Source organism: Cydia strobilella, chromosome 13 (genome assembly GCF_947568885.1).
Source record: "Cydia strobilella chromosome 13, ilCydStro3.1, whole genome shotgun sequence".
Taxonomy (NCBI): Eukaryota; Metazoa; Arthropoda; class Insecta; order Lepidoptera; family Tortricidae; genus Cydia; species Cydia strobilella.
Window position 1 is genome coordinate 10622231 of NC_086053.1, and position 22070 is coordinate 10644300.

Sequence of the window (22070 nt, forward strand, 5' to 3'; positions counted from 1 at the left end):
TTCTTTTCGGATTTCTTAAGACAAGATACTTTCCCTATGGTGTTCTTTAAAAACGGTCTATAGTTACAAGCTTATACAGAGACACATTACCTGAGCTGCAAGCGTCCATATAAACGCTTGTAAATGCTTAACACAACTTTACGTACAAAAAACTAACCATGTACAACTTAAGAGTCCCTGGCAAGCTCGGCCGAATTTCACCTTCCCATACCAAAGGAGTTTCGTTCTCATTTTAAAACTACGAGTTGGATTGTAATGAAACTTTGCACATACAATGACATGAGGTATATCTAGGTCTGTAATTAGTTTATATGGCTCTACTACATAAAACAAACGAAATAGACCAAAAACAAGTTTTGTATAAAAAACTTAAATTCGCTGTTTTTTTACTATTGTATCTGAAGCTACATAAACTTCAGACCAATTTAGCTAGTCGTTTTAAAATGATAGCGTAACTTCGTTTGTGTGGAGAACCGAGCTTGCCGTTATAACACCAGTTATAATGTCCTGTGTAGTTAATTAAGACGCCACCGACGTTACAAGTGCATTCATACTCGTAATGCGGTGGATCGTAAAAGTTCACGGCTGCCATCAGCCCGCGACCTTTCCGCAAGACAGCTGGGCTTACGAAATCGGAGTGAACCGGCGCGTGCGCAGATAGGTACGCGAGCAGCTACATAAGTTAAAAAGGCACCAGACGGCAGCTATTTCATGACAGTTCTATTAGGTTATCTAATAGCACCCCTGATGTTCTCTGATGTAGTCGTCTGAAGAACAGAATTGTGTAATGTACTTAAACTAGATTTGATTGTTTACTTTCTTTTAACGCTGTTAATTAAATCGAAAAAGCCCCTTAGTAAAGAAAAAAAGCTAAATGGAGACCATTCGTTACACGAGATTTTTTTTACGATTATTGCACTACAACTTGACTTAAGGGTTTCCTAAATTGTTTGTGTTGCGACTATCTACATGTTCTATATTTTTTGTGAATCCCTATAATTATAGACGCGTACCTAAATACCTCTAGCATCTAGAGCCGACAAAGTAAACAAATAAATAAATAATTAATTCCTAATATGTATAACTTGGTCAAGCAAATCTTTTCCGTAAATGAAAACAAAAAAAAACTATACTCATCCTTTTCTTTTGGGTGCTAGTACTAGTGTAAGACAAAGATAGTATGATTCTCTCTGTCTATACTTGAAATGAGACAGTCCTTTGACAAACTATAGTAACATCCCAGTACCTATAACCTGATCTATAAGTTTGTACTATTTGATTATTTAGGATATTCTGTGTACAAGATAGGATACACAAAGTGAATTAGCAAAACGATAATATGATCGGTTCATAATCAGTAAGAACATTTCTATGAGGCAGCTGTTTGATCGTCGGCTGTGCATAAATAAACTCGGGTTAAGAGATTTGAGTTCCATCGTACTATCACCAACCAACACAACAGGTGGAATAATTTTGGTAAACTTTGACTATAGTTTTGTTTTCTTTGCGAGTAAATGAACAAGTTTATTAGCAAGTTTGGGATTTAGGATGGTAACTAATTAGTTTGGAAGTAAATAACTATGTGGTATAACATCACGTGACATTTATTACGGAATGTGGGTACGCAACGTTTACCTTAACATTGCGTACCCACACCGTCTCTGGAATTGCTTTTTTTAACATCTTAATAAATTCATTTATTTACTTATAGTCGTCACAATATGGACAAATTATTTTAGTGTTTATAGATACACAGCAACGTATTGAACAATAAATAGTTTTTGTTTAACATACTATACATTACTACTACTACACTAACTACTACTACTATACTACTACTAATACTAACAACCACTACAACTACTACTACTACTACATATTAACAACCATACTACTACATATTACTACTACATATTGGTACTATATATTAACAACCATATCCCACAAGTTACATAAATAGCACAATACAGCTGCATTTCGAACTCCGTTGTCTCGAAGTTAATCGAACTGGAATTCTGTCAATCCAAAGTGAATCTGCCGCCGCAGGGTAGGGTAACTCCATTTGGAGCGCGGTTAGCCATTCTGTATGAAATACTACTTATTACTTATTCTGTGTTCAATACAATAGTAAGTCTATTAAGCTTCTGTACCGTTATTTGAAGCCTATTTAATATTTGAGAGAGCTATGCAGTTTGTCAGATGACGTAGCGGTTCACGATTGACTGACACCTACCGCCATGTTTCCACCTCCAATTCAATTTCCAGTTTTAATCCGGCGTGAGGCCGCGGATTTGGTTCATTGGGTCTCAAAAATAAATAAAACGAAGTTGCAATATACCACTTACCAAGGGTTGCAGTACTTGCAGTTAATATCATTTATATGAAACTAGCTGTTGCCCGCGATTTCGTACGCGTGGATTTGTATGTTGGTGATTATATATTTTACGTGAGCATAGAAAAAACTACCTATTGTGAAAAAATCAGCTCTCTAGGTCCAACGGTTTGGGCTGGGCGTTGATTTAAGTGAGTCAGTCAGTCAGGACTTTTAAGTTTATATATAATTATAGGTAAAACAAATACATACCAGTGCATTGGACTGTAATGACAGTATATGTTGCTTATTGAATCCTGCATCGTAGGAGAAAAAACAGCGAGCCAAAAGTACCCTCAACGGGCATAACAAAAATTATGTGGATTCAGATCATTGCATCATTATGGAGATATTATTGCTACAATAAATGTCGAATTCGTATAAAAACGTAACTTTTATAGAACCTTTACATTTTGTTATTTCAAAGTCTGTGCAGTTAGCTTAGACGGACTACAGTCGTGTGTGTCAATGTGTATGGGTGGCATTCACGCAACTCCTCGCGTTGTCGCCTAGTGGTGCATGAACAATGGTTCTTAGTGGTTAGACTCATTGCGACAACCATTATTGTGGCCTACCCACGATCAATTCACTTCTAGACTATCAAGAGTGACTGAGAGAAAGAGTATATAATCAGTTTTCAAGTTACTCATTTCTAGCAAAAGAGATCGCATTACCTATTTTACAAATCACTTCCAACATTCTATATCCAAGCATTATGAAGCGAATTTTTTATGTAACAGAAAATGGCAAGTAATATTTAGTAGGTATATCCAGCAATATATATCACATTTTAGCTGTCACTATAATTAAAAGTATTTGATGCTCATAGTTACTCAACTACTAAACTTCAAATTAAGCTGGTGCTTATAAATGTGTTTCCTAAAACACATACAATATTATATAACTACTATGTATATCAAAATTCTTAGAAACCAAAGATTGCAAAATTTATTACCACCAGTATTTTTATTATATTTTCTTAAATTTTTTATTCATTTTATTGAATAGGTATCAACAATTGTGAGTGTGAAGTGATTCAGTATGAGAGGTATTTGCCCTTAAGAAACAAAGTACACAATAAATATTCCTTTGTGTTGACATTACATTTGTATTCGCTTTTAAAGTGTTTCGATTTATCACTTTGTTTTTTGTGGTGATTTTTTAAAGTATCTGCTATTAATATAAATAGGTGTTTTATTTAATTGTAAGCCGTGCTTTATTGAACACGAAATAATTACTTTCGAAACAAAGGCATGCTTTCAACTTTAAAGAAATCAAATACCTGTACATTAGGGTAGTCCAAAAATTCGCCTTCGCCACAAGGTATTTTTTTATCCAAATATAGAAATTATCCATACAATGTTTTAGAGCAATTCAACATAATTTGAGGTCTCCATAAATAAAACAATTCTGTAGTACAAAAATATATGAAGTAACCCATGAATAATTCTAATTTGGAGATGTTTTCACCATAAACGTTGTTGAGGTTCCGTACCCAAAGGGTAATAACGGGACCCTATTACTTATAACTTAACTGTCCGTCTGTCTGTCTGTCACCAGGCTGTATCTCATGAACAGCCTGGTGACAGACACATTTTTTGTCAATTAAATTTTTGTTTTTTTTTTTTTATTGGCGGAACCGTGGGGGTCGCAAGGTCTACAGTTCGCAGAGCCATTAGGTTTTATTGTTAGTATGTAGGTATTTATAATAATAAATATTGTTCAGCAATTTAATTGCAATACCTACTCGTAATTATTTTGGAACAGCAAGAATTTGTTAAGTAAATCAATAGTGCATTGAATTACCTATTGATATTTCCTGTAATCCTACACAAACAATATAGAAGTACCTACACTAGTACCTTGGGCCAGTTCCGAGAATCAGTTCGGCAGTTATTACAAAATGTCGCGGAGTGAAAGGAATTGTTCAGTTGTTTAGTTTAGTGGAATGTTGGAGTTAGGGCACTGTTATTCAGGGTTAGTTAGGGCATTCGACAATGTCGCTATCAATGCATATTTATTTATATGTAACATTGCCGATTTCTCCTGTATGTGACGACCGGTCACGTTTTGATTGTGTCAATACGTGTAACTGCCGATGAAAACGGTGGTACCAGGTTCAAACCCCGCTTGTCTGATTAGCACAAATATTTCTTCCTGTGTCATAAATGTTTTAGTATGCATATGCGTATAGTAGTAGTACTAATTAAAAATCTTTTTGTATTAAATTCAATCGTCACTAGATCTGTGTGAGGATTGTCGTAAAATATTTACTTTGTATTTAATAGTTCTGATATTGTTTACAGCATTGTTAATGAAAGTCGCAATAACACAAAACACACAAGTTAGTAAATACAAGGCTCACATGTCACGAAATGTTCCCGACTATGGAAAGTGTTGACATTATAGGGCCAACATTGATAATTATCGTTCGTAAGTGATTTGTGTGATCACCTGATAAGACACCCCTACGAATTCCGCTGTAAACAGCAGTACCGCACCCGTTTTTCCCCTGATTTCCGAATATTCAAATTTCCCGTTGTTCATAGTTCTAGCCGTACGACAGAGAAATTGATTGCACTTGACATCGCTTTTTTTCATCCCAATAATGCAGCTGATGAGCTTTTTTTGGGTCCCTTTGAGTCACAGGTAAATTTTTTCATCTTTATCATCGATATACTTCGTATACAATCACTCGCACAACAATTATGCGAAACACTTGTGTCAAAACTTGGAGGATATAACCAAATGGAGACGCCTTCTCTGTAATTTTCTGTACAAAATAGTCTGCCGATTTTTGCGGGGGAAGGGCACGTCAAATGTACAAGTAACGTAAAAATAGCCATGTCAGATAAACGTCAGTCCATACAGTGTGTGCAACCATTGGTCATATAGTTTCGACAGAGAGGAACGCCTGTTAATGGCTACTCCGTTTAGTTATATCCTCCAAGTGTCAAAATGACCATCAATTTAACCTGTTCACACAGTGGCGCTCTGGCTATTGGACAGTCGCCGTGGGCCAAAGGAAATAACGACCATACCAGCAAACAATACAGACTGGCAAATATTTGAGTCGTAAAGTTGAAGTCGTGAGTGTAGTTGGCACAAGGGCACACCGCATTCTTTGCGTCAACCGAATAATGCCGACAGAAAAGGATATAGGTTACCTAATGCGCTATTTCTAAGAAAATAGTGATTTCAGGAAATCACCGGGTAGAGGGTCATAATAAAGATTTATTTTTAACCTTAAGAACTATGAAGCCTCAGCATATTTCGTATTAAATATCAAGGAATGGGGCCAAAAATGCGTCGGTTGTTTTTGAAGGTCTGAACACCTTTTTATCTAAGCGATTCCTGGTTAGATCCTAACCGAAATCAGGATAGACAAGCCACCTAGCTACGTGATTTTTTAGTATACCTATATTTTTTATAAAAGCAACTACCAATACTAACAACAACCACTGGCAAGTCATATCAACAACTGACAAGGCTTCTTCACGATATTTTTCATTTTGGTCCATAACCATATTATTATACTTTTAGTTCAATGAAAATGAACCTTTGTTTACTGCTTGGTATTTAAAGCGTACAGTGACAAAATACGTGCCAGATTCCAATGCGGCGAGTAAATAAATCTACATTAAGGGTTATTCTGTCTCCAATAATTTCAGTGCGTGTGCGCAGGGCAACTAAATGAGCACTAATTACCTAGAAAACCACTTCCTGGTACTGGAAAGCGGTTGAACCGGTCAGAGGTTTCTGCAAAATTCATTGTGTCGGAGGTGAATTGTACCGGTATGATGATTATCCTTATAATTAAAGGTTTTCAATGACTCAATCATAATAATGTTATGATAATTATGCTAAGAGCTTGGCAACTGAAATTAAAAGGATTTTCTTGTTAACTTTAAATGCCTATAGGCATGTACTTACCTAGGCACTGCAAGGAGCTGTTAAGCGTGCCAAGTAGCTACTCGTAGCTCAAACAATGTTCTTAATCACATCGATCCTTTTTCACTGACTGAAATATTTGAGCAGTCTGTATTTATTTGGCATATACAGATCACCAGATTTAGTAAAATTTAACACCAAAAAATTAGTTTTTACCACCAAAAATAATGAATGATCACCAAAATTAGAACTCCTATTTAATGTGAAATGATTACCAAATTTGTACCATTTTTTATCCTTTTAAAACAAATAAAACCAAAATAATCATTATTAACCCAAAAATAGTAAACGATCACCAAAATTAGACCTCCATTTTAATGTGAAATTATAACCAAAATTTTTAATTTTTCTATTCTATTAAAGCAAATGACTCCAAATTAATTATTGTAAAACCCAAAATTAATAATATCACCAAAATTTTAAGCACATTTTAATTAAAAAAGGGCAAATATTTAACATTTCGATATCCCATTAAATTAATTAATGCACTTCGTCACCTTTTTCTAGTAGCATTTCGTTTCTGAAAGGGTCGCAGTACTAACCTAACCCACTTTTCTTGTAGCATTTCGCTTCTGTAAGGGTCGCAGTTCTAACCTAACCTTACCCACTTTTTATAGTAACATTTCGTTTCTGTAAGGGTCGCAGTTCTAACCTAACCCATTTTTCTTGTAGCATTTCGTTTCTGTGAGGATCGCAGTTCTAACCTAACCTAACCCACTTTTCTAGTAGCATTTCGTTTCCGTGACGATCGCAGTTCTAACCTAACCTTACCCACTTCTCTAGTAGCATTTATTTTCTGCAAGGGTGGCGCGTGACTGAATTGAGGATTGGGTCAGGCGAGCGCGGCGCGTGCGGTGCGGTGTACGGGGGATTGAGCGAGAGGGGATAGTAATTTTGCATCATTTTACTTTATTTGGTAATATGTATACATTTTTTGGTAATCATAGTGGTTTATTCAAGTCAAAATATCGCAGTAATTTGCTCTTCAAGATTTGGTGACCATTAATTATATTTGGTAATCATTCATGATTTTTGGTGTTTGAATACAATTTGAAGTGCAGTCGTGATTTAAACAGGTGGTACTTTTGTAATTTTAGACCTCATTTTTTTGGTGTTTAGTTATTTTTTCTGGTGAAAGAAATTTCTTTATTTAGGGTACCAGAGTATTTTTTGGTGGTCATTATATTTAGTGCCTATTTATTTTACTTGTACTAATCCTAAGGTGTGTATAGTCCCTTTGCGATATTACCAAAAACCGGCCAAGTGTGAGTCGGACTCGCGTTCCAAGGGTTCCGTACGTGACATAATTTAAACAATGTATTTTTTATGTGAAACGTGAGTGAAATGTCTTAAAAAAACCCGTAGGGGCCGGATCATAAACTAAGTAATTAAATCCGACTCACGCTTGACTGCACATTTCTAATAGGTTTTCCTGTAATCTATAGGTAAAGATCTATTTTGTGTATTTTTTTCAAAAATTTTGATCCAGTAGTTTCGGAGATAAAGGGGGGGGATGGTAATTTTTTGCCTATTTTCTTGAATAACTTCTAAACTGTTTATCATAAAATTATAAAAAAAATATATTTGAGATTCTCACAATGAGCTCTTTCATTTGATATATAAGGATATAGTTTGAAAATCTTTATTTTTTAATTTTCTCATTTACCCCCCAAAAGTGGCCCCCGTGTTTAAAATTCATTTGTTTACATGTCCATCTTTGGGTCACAAACTTAGATATGTATACCAAATTTCAAAGGGTTATACCTATAAGGGTTCCGTTTTTTCCATTTGAGGTACGGAACCCTAAAAATCATCAACATCGTTGGAACACCCGATACTTAAGGTGAAATTAATAATTATATAGGCTAATATCGTTGAGTGGCTTCAAATCAAAATGCCGTGCACACTTGTCACAAATTAAAGTACAAACATCACAGTAACATATCAATTACTCGCACACTTATCACTCACTCACTTTTACATTTTCGCGGCAATTTGATGATTTGTTTTAGTTTTAGTCTTTCTTTTAGTTTTAGTTATGGCTTTTTTTTCTGTAACTTCGTAATAAATACTACTCTTACCCAAATTAAATTAAAAAAGGCGTTAATATTTAGTTGTCTTAATTTTGTATGTTTAATAATGTTTGTGTTTTTTGTCAATGTTAATTTGTTTGTGTGTCGTTGGCGTACGTGTCGCTATTAATTTTAGATTAAGTCAGGTCCCCACAGAAAACCAGACTACCTATATATAAGGGTTCCGATTTTGCCATGTTGGCTACGGAACCCAAAAATTACGAGCAAACGTATCAAAGAATATATTAGTATATGGATAATATGTTCTACACATCAACCAAGACGCAAACAACATTAGGTCAAGAAACGTATCAAAACTTACGCAGTAAATAGTTCAGATCATAAAACACATTGTCTAGGGTTATTGTCGGCTGGACAATGGAGGTGAAATATGCATACGAGTAGCATGTTCCGCCTCGCCTTATGAATTACAAATGTAATCTAATATTTATATCAACACGCAATTGAAACTATTTTGATCCGGTAGCAGCATTTGAATTAGCCACGAGCCTAGTGCGTTCGAATATAATTATCGGTTTACGAGAATTGATTGCTCTGATTAGTTTAGTCCTTAGGAGGCAACAACAGAACTATGTAAAACCTCTCTACGTAGAGCATCGGCGTTATATTATAACTAACTGTTGACAAGCAAGTACTTAAACTCGTATAAATGAAAAACTGACTCGGGCTGGATAATTGTTAAAGGAAATGCCTAATATAAGATTCTGAAATCTGAAGAAAGATTAGTAGCGCAAGTTGTTTTGATTTTTGATCAATCATTATCGTTTTTTTAAAGAATCAGCCTGTCTTTTAACAGTCACGTAGATCCTGTAGCCTGTAGGTAATAAGTACGCTACGTACGTACAACCCTGTCACGGTAAATCCCCTGCTTTTAAGAGATATTATAATATTAAAATGATTGTTGTTGTCTGAACCTGAACCCTTATTGTAAATTCCATTCGATAACGTGACGGACGTACACGTTTGTACGGCTCAGTTTTGTACGGGATTATGAACAGCGCGCTAAGCTGGACGTTTTGGAAACTCAAAATCCCCATACTAATGCTAGCGGTACGCCAAAAAACGCTGCAAATTGTGTTAGGATTGATCTTTAGGCCATTTAAATCAATTTGATACCGATTTTCATACTTTTGACACCATTTGAAGCATTTTACTGAATTTCAGGATGTAGGTACCGCTAGAACTATACAAAATGACACTTAAAGCAAACGCGTACGCGGCGTACGTCACGTCACGCTATCGAATGAAATTTACACTAGGGGTGTTATACTGAACATGGACAATAGAGTTTTGAATGATTCACGGTTAGTTTTACTAGTCTTATATTGACCGGGATGTCCGGGGTCCCCATCACCCGTGAACATGATGCATGTAACTGCGTCGAAATATCGGGAGTTCATAAATATAAAAGGTAATCACGGTCTATATCCCGGTCAATATAAGTCGTGAACTGGACAGTCTTCAGTCTCCTAAACTCTAAAACGAGCCGCCTTATCTCGATTTTTATCCAATTAATGTAGCTCACGTCCAAATCGGTGCACAGCTACTGACAGTAATTATGACAAATACCCTCAATTAATTCATTTAATATTCCAAACGCGTGACCGCAATCATAGAGTAACTTATACTAGATCGGAACTGTCATAGTAAATTCACTGCCATCTGTCGACACACTTTAAAACTAAAAATGAAGATTTAGAAAAATACGATAAAATGTATTTAAATATGGATAAATGATTTTTTTTATTTGCATTAATTGTTTTTATGATTTTGTCCCATGTTCTTTCACTGATATGCGTTAAAATTGTTAAATAACAAACGAAAGCGTCAACGCCATCTATACGACAGTAGGCCAAAGCTAGTAGCGCCCTCTGAACGAGAATCAAATTTTCGTGATTTTCGAGGCACGCGTTTTTTCCTTAGACTGTATCCATCTATTACGGAGTTATATCTATCTTTGCCGCAATCGAAAGCGCTCATGTCTTTCTTGTACAGCGAGCACTAGCAGTCAGTCTTTAGATCGAAAATGGGAAGTAAGAACAAAGGCCAAGTAGACATTTTTAAATTAAAGAAAAAATGGAAAAACGTTTCGGAATCTTCCAAAATGATATAAATTCCAGGTACTATATTTTGTTTATATCTCTTTAACTTCCTCGCAAAATTTTACCTGTTTAAATTATATGAACTGATAAATTAACAATAGAAAGGCTACATGATACGCAACAAAAACCGTCAAGAAACTAATCAATCAGTTAGTTTTTTATTTTATAAGGATCTAAAACTAGTATTAATAATACTGTATCAACTTTCCTGAGCCCAAAAACACGACCGTGTCAATGCGTCCGTTGAAGGGTCCGGCTAAAATGAATAATTAAATAAATACGGGCATGTTCTTTAAATGAACAAAGACTTGTATAAATAAATATAGTACAACGGTGACATGATACATTGTTATATTGTCAGCTCGAGCGTAAAAGGACATTATAGTAATGACTTACATGTAATTAACAAGCGGCTACTGAGTAACAATGCCGGGAGGTTGAACATTTAAGTTCAGTGAAAAAATAGTGTACCTATAGGTACCAATTTATGACTAAGGCGGTTAGGTCCCTTTAGAATATATTTTATGAAAATAAGGATATATGTAGTTGTAAGGGAAACCTGAAAGTACGTATCAACAAATTTAAATCTTCGGCTCTATTGGGATTAATCTATGAATCCAAAGCGTGTACGTACAATTGTAATACTAAGGTAACACTTAAGGTACCTCAAGATTTAACAACACTATCAATCGATAAGTATAGTAATAAAACCGTATTAATATAAGGAACTAGGCAAACAATGATAGCGTTAAATCCTAACATTACATCAATGCGACACTACCGCATACGACTGGTTATTAAACGACCACAAAATAGGGTATTGTATCAAAGTATAATAGTCCATATGTCCATGTTGTAAGGTCCGTGGCGTACGTCATGTATTCGTGGCTAAGTTTAATTTAGGTAGCAATAAATTCCTGAATAGATAGGCATGCTTGACCGGTGCGCGGTGGTAGTGAACGTAGCGCCCCGCCTTGGCTACTATTGTTAAGGCAGAGCAGATTTATAACAAGCCTTTACGTCCGCGTCGAAGTTTGCCTCCCCTTTTACACCCACAAATTACGATTTTCGAGAAGAAACTATTACGGTAATTAAAGCGTTATTCATCATCATCATCATATCAGCCAAAAGACGTCCACTGCTTGACCTAGGCCTCTCCCAGGGATTTCCACAACTACTGGTCTTGCGCCGCTCTCATCCATCGGCTCCCTGTGACCTTAACCAGATCGTCGGACCATCTTGTTTTGGGTCTTTTCCTGCTGCGCGTTATTGTTATAATCTATTTATGAAGGTATGCCAGTTTTCACTAAATTTTTATCAGTCATATTTACTAGAAATCTCCGCAGAAACTTTTATATTCGGCTATATATTTATGACATTCAGAGTGCCTTGCGGTGCGGTGCAGCTCTGCACAAAGTCTTGGTGTCCAGGCTTCTCAGCAGAAACACTAAGATCCGAATTTACAAGACCGTAATCCGACCTATTTTAACATACGGATGTGAAGCCTGGACACTAACTTTGAAGGAGGAAAGTAAGCTCCTGGTGGCTGAGAGGAAGATTCTCCGCAAAATCCTCGGTCCAACGCAGAGACCCGATGGCAGTTGGAGAATCCGCAAAAACGCCGAAATTGAACAATTAGTTGCTGAACCAAACATCATTGGTGTGACAAAGGCGCAAAGGCTTCGGTGGCTCGGCCATCTAGAGCGAATGGGAGACGATCGGGCGGTGAAAAGAGCGTTTGAGGGAAAACCGACAGCACGCCGCTCGGTCGGGCGACCTAGGTACCGATGGGCGGATGTGGTGGACGCTGATCTGCGCGAGCTCCAGGTCCAAGACTGGCGAGAAACTGCACAGGACCGGGATCAGTGGCGAACTGTCGTGTTAGAGGCCAAGACACACTTTGGGTCGCTGCGCCAGAGGAGTAAGTAAGTATATATTTATGGGCTAACTATAGCCCAATCCTCTTGTGCATGAGAGGAGGCCTGTGCCCAGCAGTGTGACGTATATACTTATAGGCTGAAAAATTATATTATTATTATTAGTATCACAAGAACACGCCGCGAAAAGTCGCTCCCATAAAACTTCAAGTTACGCTCTGTCTTTAGCGTGGGAATACCCCACGCTAGCCCAGTGTGGGTTGGGGACTTCACATACACCTTTGAATTTCTTCGCGGATGTATGCAGGTTTCCTCACGATGTTTTCCATCACCGAAAAGTTAGTGGTAAATATCAAGAGATATTCCGTACATAAATTTCGAAAAATTCATTGGTTCGAGGTACGAGCCAGGATACTAATAAAAAATATTAAAATAATAATGAACGACGCCTTAAATTGTCAATATGATCAAGACAGCCGAGAAATATTAGTGTCGCGACGTTTTATTTGCTTATGACTATTATAATAATAGTTTTAGAACAATAACCGGATATTATAAGTACTTACTTATATAAAATGCAAAAATAACAAACATAAGCATACGAAAGTCAGGCTAACTCGCAATAATAACACGAAAGTAAGCGGACAGGGACCAGATATCAGCAAAATAAAAGTTGGGTAGGGACCTGATTTTCCAAGATTTTTGTATCGATTCTTCTTGTAGATTTCCGTATTTTTCCATCTTACTTGAATAAAAAGAATGACAACTGCCACCTCAGTATATTTTTATCAATTATAATTTATAACTTTTTGAGGTATGTTGCTGGAAAATCAAAAGTAAAAATCAAAAGTCGACCATTCGAATGAGGCTTCCTTATTTTAACTCGCTAAATCTTGAACAAACATACAAAATAGCTTAGGTGAGGTATCTTCCCAGATAACTTAGGCCATTAAAATGCTAAGATGTAGATAGTAGGTACCTATATATATTGCTAATATTGTTATGGTAAAAATATGTGCACTTAAACGTGGGGATATCCATTTTAAAGAGAGTTGTCTAAAGTCTATAGCTGACATTCTTGTTAATTGTTAAGTATTTTATAGCATAGTTTTACCGACTAATTTAGAAGGAATGCGATCACTAATTTACTATGTTGACTTATTTTATAAATGGGTAGGTAGGTAATAAAATAGATTCGTTGCACCTAGTCAAGGAATTTACAAGTCACTTAACAAGATACTTTGATGCAATTATATGTTTTATTTTATTTATAAATTCAACATGGCCATTTGTAATATGTATAGGATTTTTAAATATGCGTACTTTGTAAGCAATATGATATTTTATGTCGGTCAGATAAAGAATGCCTTATATGTAGGCAGTCACCACTAAGCTATTAATCATTGTAAAACTGGGCAATTACACACGCATAGGTACTTCAAAATGACAAATTGCTTAAATATTATTAATAGTTTAGTCGCTCTTAGGACGTAAGTACTTAAGGATAATTACAACGGACGGTCTGTGAGATTGTACGTGCATTGACAATTACGAAACTTAAAATCAGGTGTGTCCTGTTAATATGTAGAAAATAATACGTTTATACTTTTTATTTTTGATACAAGCTTGCTTGATTGTTTGGCAATGGATCCAGTCATCGCCATGCATATGCCGAGTCTACGCATTGTCTAATGTCATAATTATTCAACAATATAGTTTATGAATAAACTACATATGGCGTCATATGTCGGTCATAATGTTTCAGTAATCATTGCCAAGCGGACCCCAGGCTCCCATGAGCCGTGGCAATGAGCCGGAATAACGCAAGGAAGATGATAATGAATAATGAATGATGTGTTCATTCTTGGGACAGTCTTTTGATTTCCTCATACGACGCATTATTTTTAGGGTTCCTAAAAAAGGGACCCTATTACTAAGACTCCGCTGTCTGTCCGACTGTCCGTCTGTCTGTCACCAGGCTCATGTCTTACAACAAATACTAAAAAGTACGGAACCCTCGGTGGACGAGTTCGGCTCGCACTTGTCCGGTTTTTACTTGGCTGAGATATGTAATTCTCGGTTTTCCTCTGCCTTTCGTTGTTTCAACCCTATCATATAGACATATATTATTTTAATACTGATGTTTCAAGTGTTTCTTTTATTGGTTAATTTTTTTCGTCAAGTCTGATCCTCCTTTTCTTATGAATCTTATGATCATCTTTACTAGACACTAGCATCTTACTTATATGATATACATTACAGGTAATTTCAACTGTCTAGCTATCACGGTTGACGAGATACAGCTTGGTGACAGACGGACAGACAGACAGACAGCGGAGTCTTAGTATAGGGTCCCGTTTTTACCCTTTGGGTACGGAACCCTAAAAACACATTTCGACTGCGTTGAATTCAATACGGGACTTTACAATCGATAACATCGATGAATGAACATAGCTCTTCAAATAAACCGTCCAGAAAAAATGGGTCCGGCTGGAGAACCGAGCAAAAACCTTATGGTAATGTGACGAAAACCCCAAGACGGAAGTAAGGAAATCCCACCGAGGTAACTAAAACGCAGAGGAAATTAATCACGACGTAATAGCCGTGGTGAGATACAATTAAGGTAAGTACCTGCCTACGTACAACAATACGTCTGAGTTTGTGACTATTATAAGATTGCGTTTAATATTGCGTTTCTGCATTTTGCCGGCGCCCGGCACGTACCTAAAAAAACCGGCCAAGTGCGAGTCGGACTCGCGCACCGAGGGTTCCGTACATTACATAATTTTAACAATGTATTTTTTATGTGAAACGTGAGTGAAACCGCAATTTACGGTTTAAAATTTATGACGTATTAAAAAAAACTACTTACTAGATCTCGTTCAAACCAATTTTCGGTGAAAGTTTGCATGGCAATGTACATCATATATTTTTTTCAGTTTTATCATTCTCTTAAAAAAATCTCGTTTTAGTGTATGATCAATACCAAATAAAAATCTATCTAGCTATCTTATTTTAAAAGTTACAGGGGAGGGGGGGACACATTTTACCATTGTGGAAGTATCTCTAGCGCAAACTATTCAGTTTAGAAAAAAATGATATTAGAGACCTCAATATCATTTTTGAAGACCTATCCATAGATATGTATGGGTTTGATGAAAAAAATTTTTTTGAGTTTCAATTCCAAGTATGGGGAACCCCCAAAATTTGATTTTTTTTCTAGTTTTGTGTGAAAATCTTAATGTGGTTCACAGAATACATCTACTTACCAAGTTTCAACAGTATAGTTCTTATAGTTTCGGAGAAAAGTGGCTGTGACATACGGACGGACAGACAGACGTGACGAATCTATAAGGGTTCCGTTTTTTGCCATTTGGCTACGGAACCCTAAAAAGAGATGTCAGTTTGATTTGGTCAAGTTATGTTCTAATGTATGGGAAAGAAACAAATTATAGCCAGCTTGAAATGAACGTAGTATGATACCATTGGGTATGGTGCTTTACGCACACTAATTAGCGTCCCCTCCCCTTTCCCTGACGCAACCCCCCCTTTTAGCATGAAATATGTGACATTTCAAACATTCGTCCATCGAAAGCACAGACTCATTTAGCAATCATCCACGATAGAAAATAGTGTTAAAATCATAAACAAACATATTAAATTATAAATGTCAGTATTTTAAAATTTAAACTAATTTATACCTACATGGTTCGTATATGAATTAGTGACATAATTAAAAAAAGCTATAACTCTCTCGTGGGTTATAGCTATAATTATAAGAGCTATATAGCTATAAAAGCTATAACTCACTCGTCAGTTTACAATCTATAACTCCCTCGGGAACAATAAGTACTTATAGATAGGCCTTTGTCCTTCAGTACACCTACCTACGTGAAATAAGATCTTTTTCGAGCAATTGTGATGAAAAGTAGTTGACATAATCTGAATGTACTATGGTTTTGTGTGGCTTATCTCCACTACTATGCATTTTAATTCTACTAATAGAATTGAAAAAGAGTGGTCAATACCACTAGATTCCCAATTTCTATCGCTATCGCTGTATTATTAGAAAACTAACTGTTTCATACGACCCACAACTACGAGATTGCACTATAAGAAACTAATAAAATAAAACTTGTTAATTTAAAACTTAACGAAAATCTTATTTATAACTACAAAGACATTCAAAGAACCGCAAATACCTTACAGACTAACATATACATATATGCATTTTATAGACTTAAAAACTAAACACTAGTGGCTCCGTTGAATCGTCTGGTCTTGTGTCGGATTCGGCAGTTTGCCCTGGAACCTCCGAAACACGACAGCCTTCGGCCAGAAGTCGGCGCACTCGATGGTCCCCTGCAGCGGTCGCGGCACGCGCACCACAAAAGAGTTGAAGTGCACGTAGTGGCGCGACCGAAGCTGGAACACCCTCAGCGTGTAGCCGGTCTTCTGCTGTACACGGTGGTGGCGGTGGTTGTGTAATTCAAGGCTAAAACGAATATACTATACTTAGCTTTTTCAAGTTCCTTCTCCTAAGGTTTTGTCAAAGCCTACATTGCACGTTGCTCGTCAGTACGCCGCAAGCTGTATCATTGTTAATTAAACGGTAGTAATTAGCGACCGATCGCTGAATGTCCGCACAGATGTCTGGCGAACAATGAATTTTTGAACAGCTCGGTTTTTCCAAAGACGCGTACGCAGCTCGCGGATGTTTTTACTACTCGGACAGTTCGCTAGGGCTGACGACGCTAGGAAAAACAGTGCGAACTTTTTCCATTTAAGGGGCCCACTAACTATAAGTCAGCCGGGCGATATCGGCCTGTCAGTTGTTCGGAACTGTAAAATTTTTGTTCTAACTGACAGGCCGATATCGTCCGGAGGACTGATAGTCAGTGGGTCCCTTTAGGCGACAACATATCGGCCAGAAAATTGCTTCTGCGGCTCCGCAACCACAGTAACATATGAACGAGCTAGATTTGGCTTTTTCCCGCTTTTCCAAAGGATTATGTGTTATATAACACATAATGTATGATGACGGCTTAAATATTGTGAATACTGTGATTGGTGAATTGATGGTCTCTTTGAAATGTAGGTTATTCAAAAGGTTTAATTATTAATTTTACTAATTTGGCACATAGTTCGAGATAATATAAACTGCGTGTAGTTAGGGTTTGTATTTGTTATAATCACTGCCTATAAACAAACGTATTGTTAAAATAAAACATTCAAGAACATCGACTTTAAGCCATAATTTCGTAAGTAAGTACTGTCAACTTTTAGTGATAGATAACCCTATCCGATATGGCAAATTGGCCATATTACGACTATTTAAATGAGTAATATTAGCGTCTCTAAAGCCATTACACGGTCTTGTTCTTTTTAGGATTCGGTACCCAAAAGGGTAAAAACGGGACCCTATTACTAAGACTCCGCTGTCCGTCTGTCACCAGGCTGTATCTCATAAACCGTGGTAGCTATTACAGTTGAAATTTTCACAGATGATGTATTTCTGTTGCGGCTATGACAACAAATACTATAAACAGAATAAAATAAATATTTCAGTGGGACTCCCATACAAAAAACGTGATTTATTTGCCGTTTTTTGCGTAATGGTACGTTTATTGCAATGCTGCTCGTATTAGTCCCCGGCAAGCGCGGTTCGGCATACAAACGTAGTTACGCTCTCATTTTAAAACGACTAGCTAGATTGCTCTGAAACTTAGTACCTACTTACAATAGGATAAGGTATATCTAGGACTGAAATTAGCTTCAGAATTGAAGTTTTTTATACAAAACTTGTTTTTTGTCTATTTCGATCGTTTTATATACTACATCTATATAAATTAATTTCAGACCTAGATATACCTCATATCAATGAATGTGCAAAGTTTTATTACAATCCAACACGTAGTTTTAAAATGAGAACGGAACTCCGTTTGTATGGGAAGGTGAAATTCGACCGAGCTTGCTTGAACATCAGTAAGTTTGATACGTGGTTACAGTTAATATGTTTAATAATATGAACGGGGTATCGCGATGTAATTTCTTTTTTTTTACCATAAATTCCTCTTTGCATGGATATTGTGTGTGTTGTGTTGTGTGTCGTGCCGTAAATAATAAACCGGTATAAACGGGTAGATTTTTTTTTTGCCTACTCCAAAACATTTATATAAACAAATTTCGGGTAGTTTAGTGTGGTTTACCTCTTGGAGGATATAACCAACGGAGACGCCATGTCTGTAATTTGCTATACAAAAAAGTCTGCCAATTTTTGCGAAGGAGGGTAACGTCAAATGTATAAGTACGTAACGTCAAAATAGCCATGTCAAATAAACGTCAGTTCATACATTGTGTATGACCATTGGCCGAATATTTTCGACAAAGGGGAACGCCTGTTAATGGCTACTCCGTTTGGTTATATCCTCTAAGGGTTTACCTATATCCCCGTTAACATTTTGCTGGGACATCAGTAATCGTAATCCGTGACCACAGGTGCAAGGCGGTGCAACCCAGCCAAAACGTCGAATTTAAGGTAAGAATAATATAATTATACCGCTACCTATGTGTAAAAAAGCGAGTGTTCAATGTTATACGTGGTCATAGTTATTTACGTAAGTCAAAAATGAATATACATGCATACGTTCTGATTTCTCTCAAGGTTATTAGTTTCAAAAATAGTAACTGCATTTTAATTAATATTCATAGGTACCATACACAACAGATAAAGCCTGACCAGAAATATATGATCATTGTCAAGAGGGCGCTGTTATTCTCATGTATAGGGTGATAGTTCAGTATAGTATGAAAAAATTAGTTCCAGTTAAATTCCGCAACATGGCGCGTGATCATATATTCCTGGTCCGGCTTTAATTAAGTAGTCATTCGCATTTTTTTGTCGATCAGGTTTTGCTTTATGAGCCCATCAACGTGCTCACTAGCGCCACTGCTAAATAGTTGTGATTATTTAAATTTAACGATAGATATTTAAAAATGGCCGCTATGTACTGTATTTTGTATTTATGTAAGTACCTTTTAAATACATCAAACTAGTTTTTATGTTGCTGGATTCGTCGATCTATGAACTCAAAACAAATACGGCCGTTTTGACTTTGGACGCATAGATTGATAAATTCAGCAACGAAAAAACCATTATAATGTATTCAAAAGGTACTTAAATACAAAATACAGTACATAGCGGTTCCCTTTTTTTAATATCTATATAAATTTAAATAATCACAATTATTTACCAGTGGCGCTGATGACCTTGATGGGTTCTTAATGCAAATTGTATTTACGTCCATTATAATTGTATCGAAAACCTATTTGGGTAATTTACCATATAATAGGAGGAGGTTATAACTCCTCATCATATCCATCATATATATACCTCACGATTTGATATATATATATTAAATCGTAAGTGGTAAGTAGAAGAGCAAACTCATCAGAGGACGTGTGCTAAAGCGTCACATTGCAACTACTTAATTCTTGGAGCACTCTAGTCTAGAACCGGCATCATTCTTTCCGGATGATTCGAATGACATGACACATAGATTTAATTTTATCCGCTACAGTTTTCGCGTGCTGTACCTGTAAACCGTTGAAAATCATAAATACGATCCGGAACGCATTCATCATCGGAAGCTTATTAAAAAGTGCTCAATACTCTGACCAGCCAGTGACATAAAGTGACACGACCAGCTCAGGTCCGCAAAGTAAAAGGTACATTTCGGACTCAGTACCCGCGAGAACGGCCGCGTTACTGCACGTGTTTAGACCGGATTTAAAAATATTAGCCCGCCAAAACCAAGTAAACGAACATTTCGTAAACGGAACGTGGATAAAAATATTTAAATGTGATTTTATTGGAGTTGACGGCCAACGGTGAACTTGGTAGTTCAGTTTATAAGTAAATGTAAATAAATAAGGTTTTTACAATTGCGTTAAGGCGTAAACGAGGACAATACAGGTAATAACAACACATAAGTATAACCTATACTATTTGTGATTAATGTGAACCGAGCCGGGTATGATCGGTTAATAAGCTTATACCGTGCATAATAACCCATTTTTTGTGTTAAACAACAAACTGCAATTTCATCATCTTAAAAATTAGAAAAGTTTATTTATAGTTCCTTTGACCATTTTGGTCTCCATCTCTATTCTAGAAAATAATATATTTATTGTCTGTTTGCATATGTACGATCGTACGTTTATTTAGATTTATTCAGACAACGGACGAATTGGAACAACCTTGAAGCTGTGTCGCCAATATTTACGCAAAGGCTCTTAGTTATGGTCAGACTTAGTCAATGACAACGCAACTAAACAACCAGTCTTGTACATACAAAAAAATCTTGTATTCTCCGTAATTCAGTTTTACCCTAATTTTGGATTTGGGTTTTTTGTATATATCGTGGGGGGCGGCTTGATGTTAAGTTTTTCTTTTTCCTCCCTTGGTGCCCTAAAGGTTGTAATATTTTGGTCCTTCTTAGGTAAACTTCTCGTATTGTAGATTTTTCCTGGTAATTTGTAACATATTAAATTATTTTAAAACGGGTCACTCACGTATTATTAAGTCGAATAGCTGGACATGTTTCGATCTAATTTACGAGGATCCGCTTTACGGAGCAACGACACGACTTTAATAATACGTGAGTGACCCGTTTTAAAATAATTTAATATGTGTGAGTCTCACAGGAGTTTTATAGTTAAAGTTTGTAACGTTTAGGTGCGAAGCTTTATGTCCGGATAGTTTTTCATTTCAGAGCAAGATTATATCCGACCTCGGTCACTGAAGGGCTTGGTCCTTTTTTTAGTTTTTGATATTTATTCCAGTGCTCGGGTAGTTTATCAATTTTAATAATTAAAAGATGGTTTTATCCAAGTTGCACGCCAACTTAGTACCATCATCAACAAGTTATTAATTAGTAGTGCCTACCGTTGTTCCTGCTTGTTTACTGTTTTGATATTTAATTTTTTATTCCATTCATGTTGTAAAATACCTTTACAAGTCCAGTCAGAGACGACATAATCACAGTATCAACGTGTGGCAATTAAGATTAATAATGTATTAATTCAATTCAACAAGATTCTGTAATTCTATTGTGCAGGTTGTGCTCTTTGGTCACCACATTGTCGGGTCGAGCAAATACATACGTGCAAGGATTTTTATACTAGGTACTTGGATAGGATAGTAAAACAAGCAAACTAAACAGATTCAGGCAAAGGAAAAGAAAATGTTTTTCGATTCTGAAACTCGAGTCTCTAATCTCACTTTGTTGCATCCGATTTTTGATGCCTTATTGTGACCAAAAAGCAGACGACTCACCTTAGGTATCGGGAGAATTGGGAGTCCTAGCGACATAGATAAAAAAAGTAGTAATGTTATTGAAATTAAATTAAAGGTAAAATCTTTATTTTAGGCAACTAGTAACCCATCTATATTCAAATACCTTTAAACTGGCATACCTACATATTATAAAATACAAATTGAAACTAAAAACACTAAATAGGCGACAGAACGGCACGGCTCCGTTGAACCGTCTCCTGCAAAACACAACACCCTTCAGCCAGAGAGACCCCGGCAAGCTCGGCCGAATTTCACCTTCCCATACAAACGGAGTTTCGTTCTCATTTTAAAACTACGTGTTGGATTTTAATAAAACTG

At 36.4% G+C, this 22070-nt stretch overlaps 1 protein-coding gene across 1 annotated transcript in view; it reads left to right on the forward strand.

The window, feature by feature from the left end:
- The first annotated feature begins 20045 nt into the window (after nt 1-20045).
- LOC134746664 (protein spaetzle 3) overlaps nt 20046-22070 on the forward strand; it is a 40106-nt gene continuing 38081 nt past the window's right edge. The window contains exon 1 of the mRNA XM_063681170.1: nt 20046-20369. The gene's annotated coding sequence lies outside the window, so the exon portion shown is untranslated. The remainder of the gene's footprint in view (nt 20370-22070) is intronic.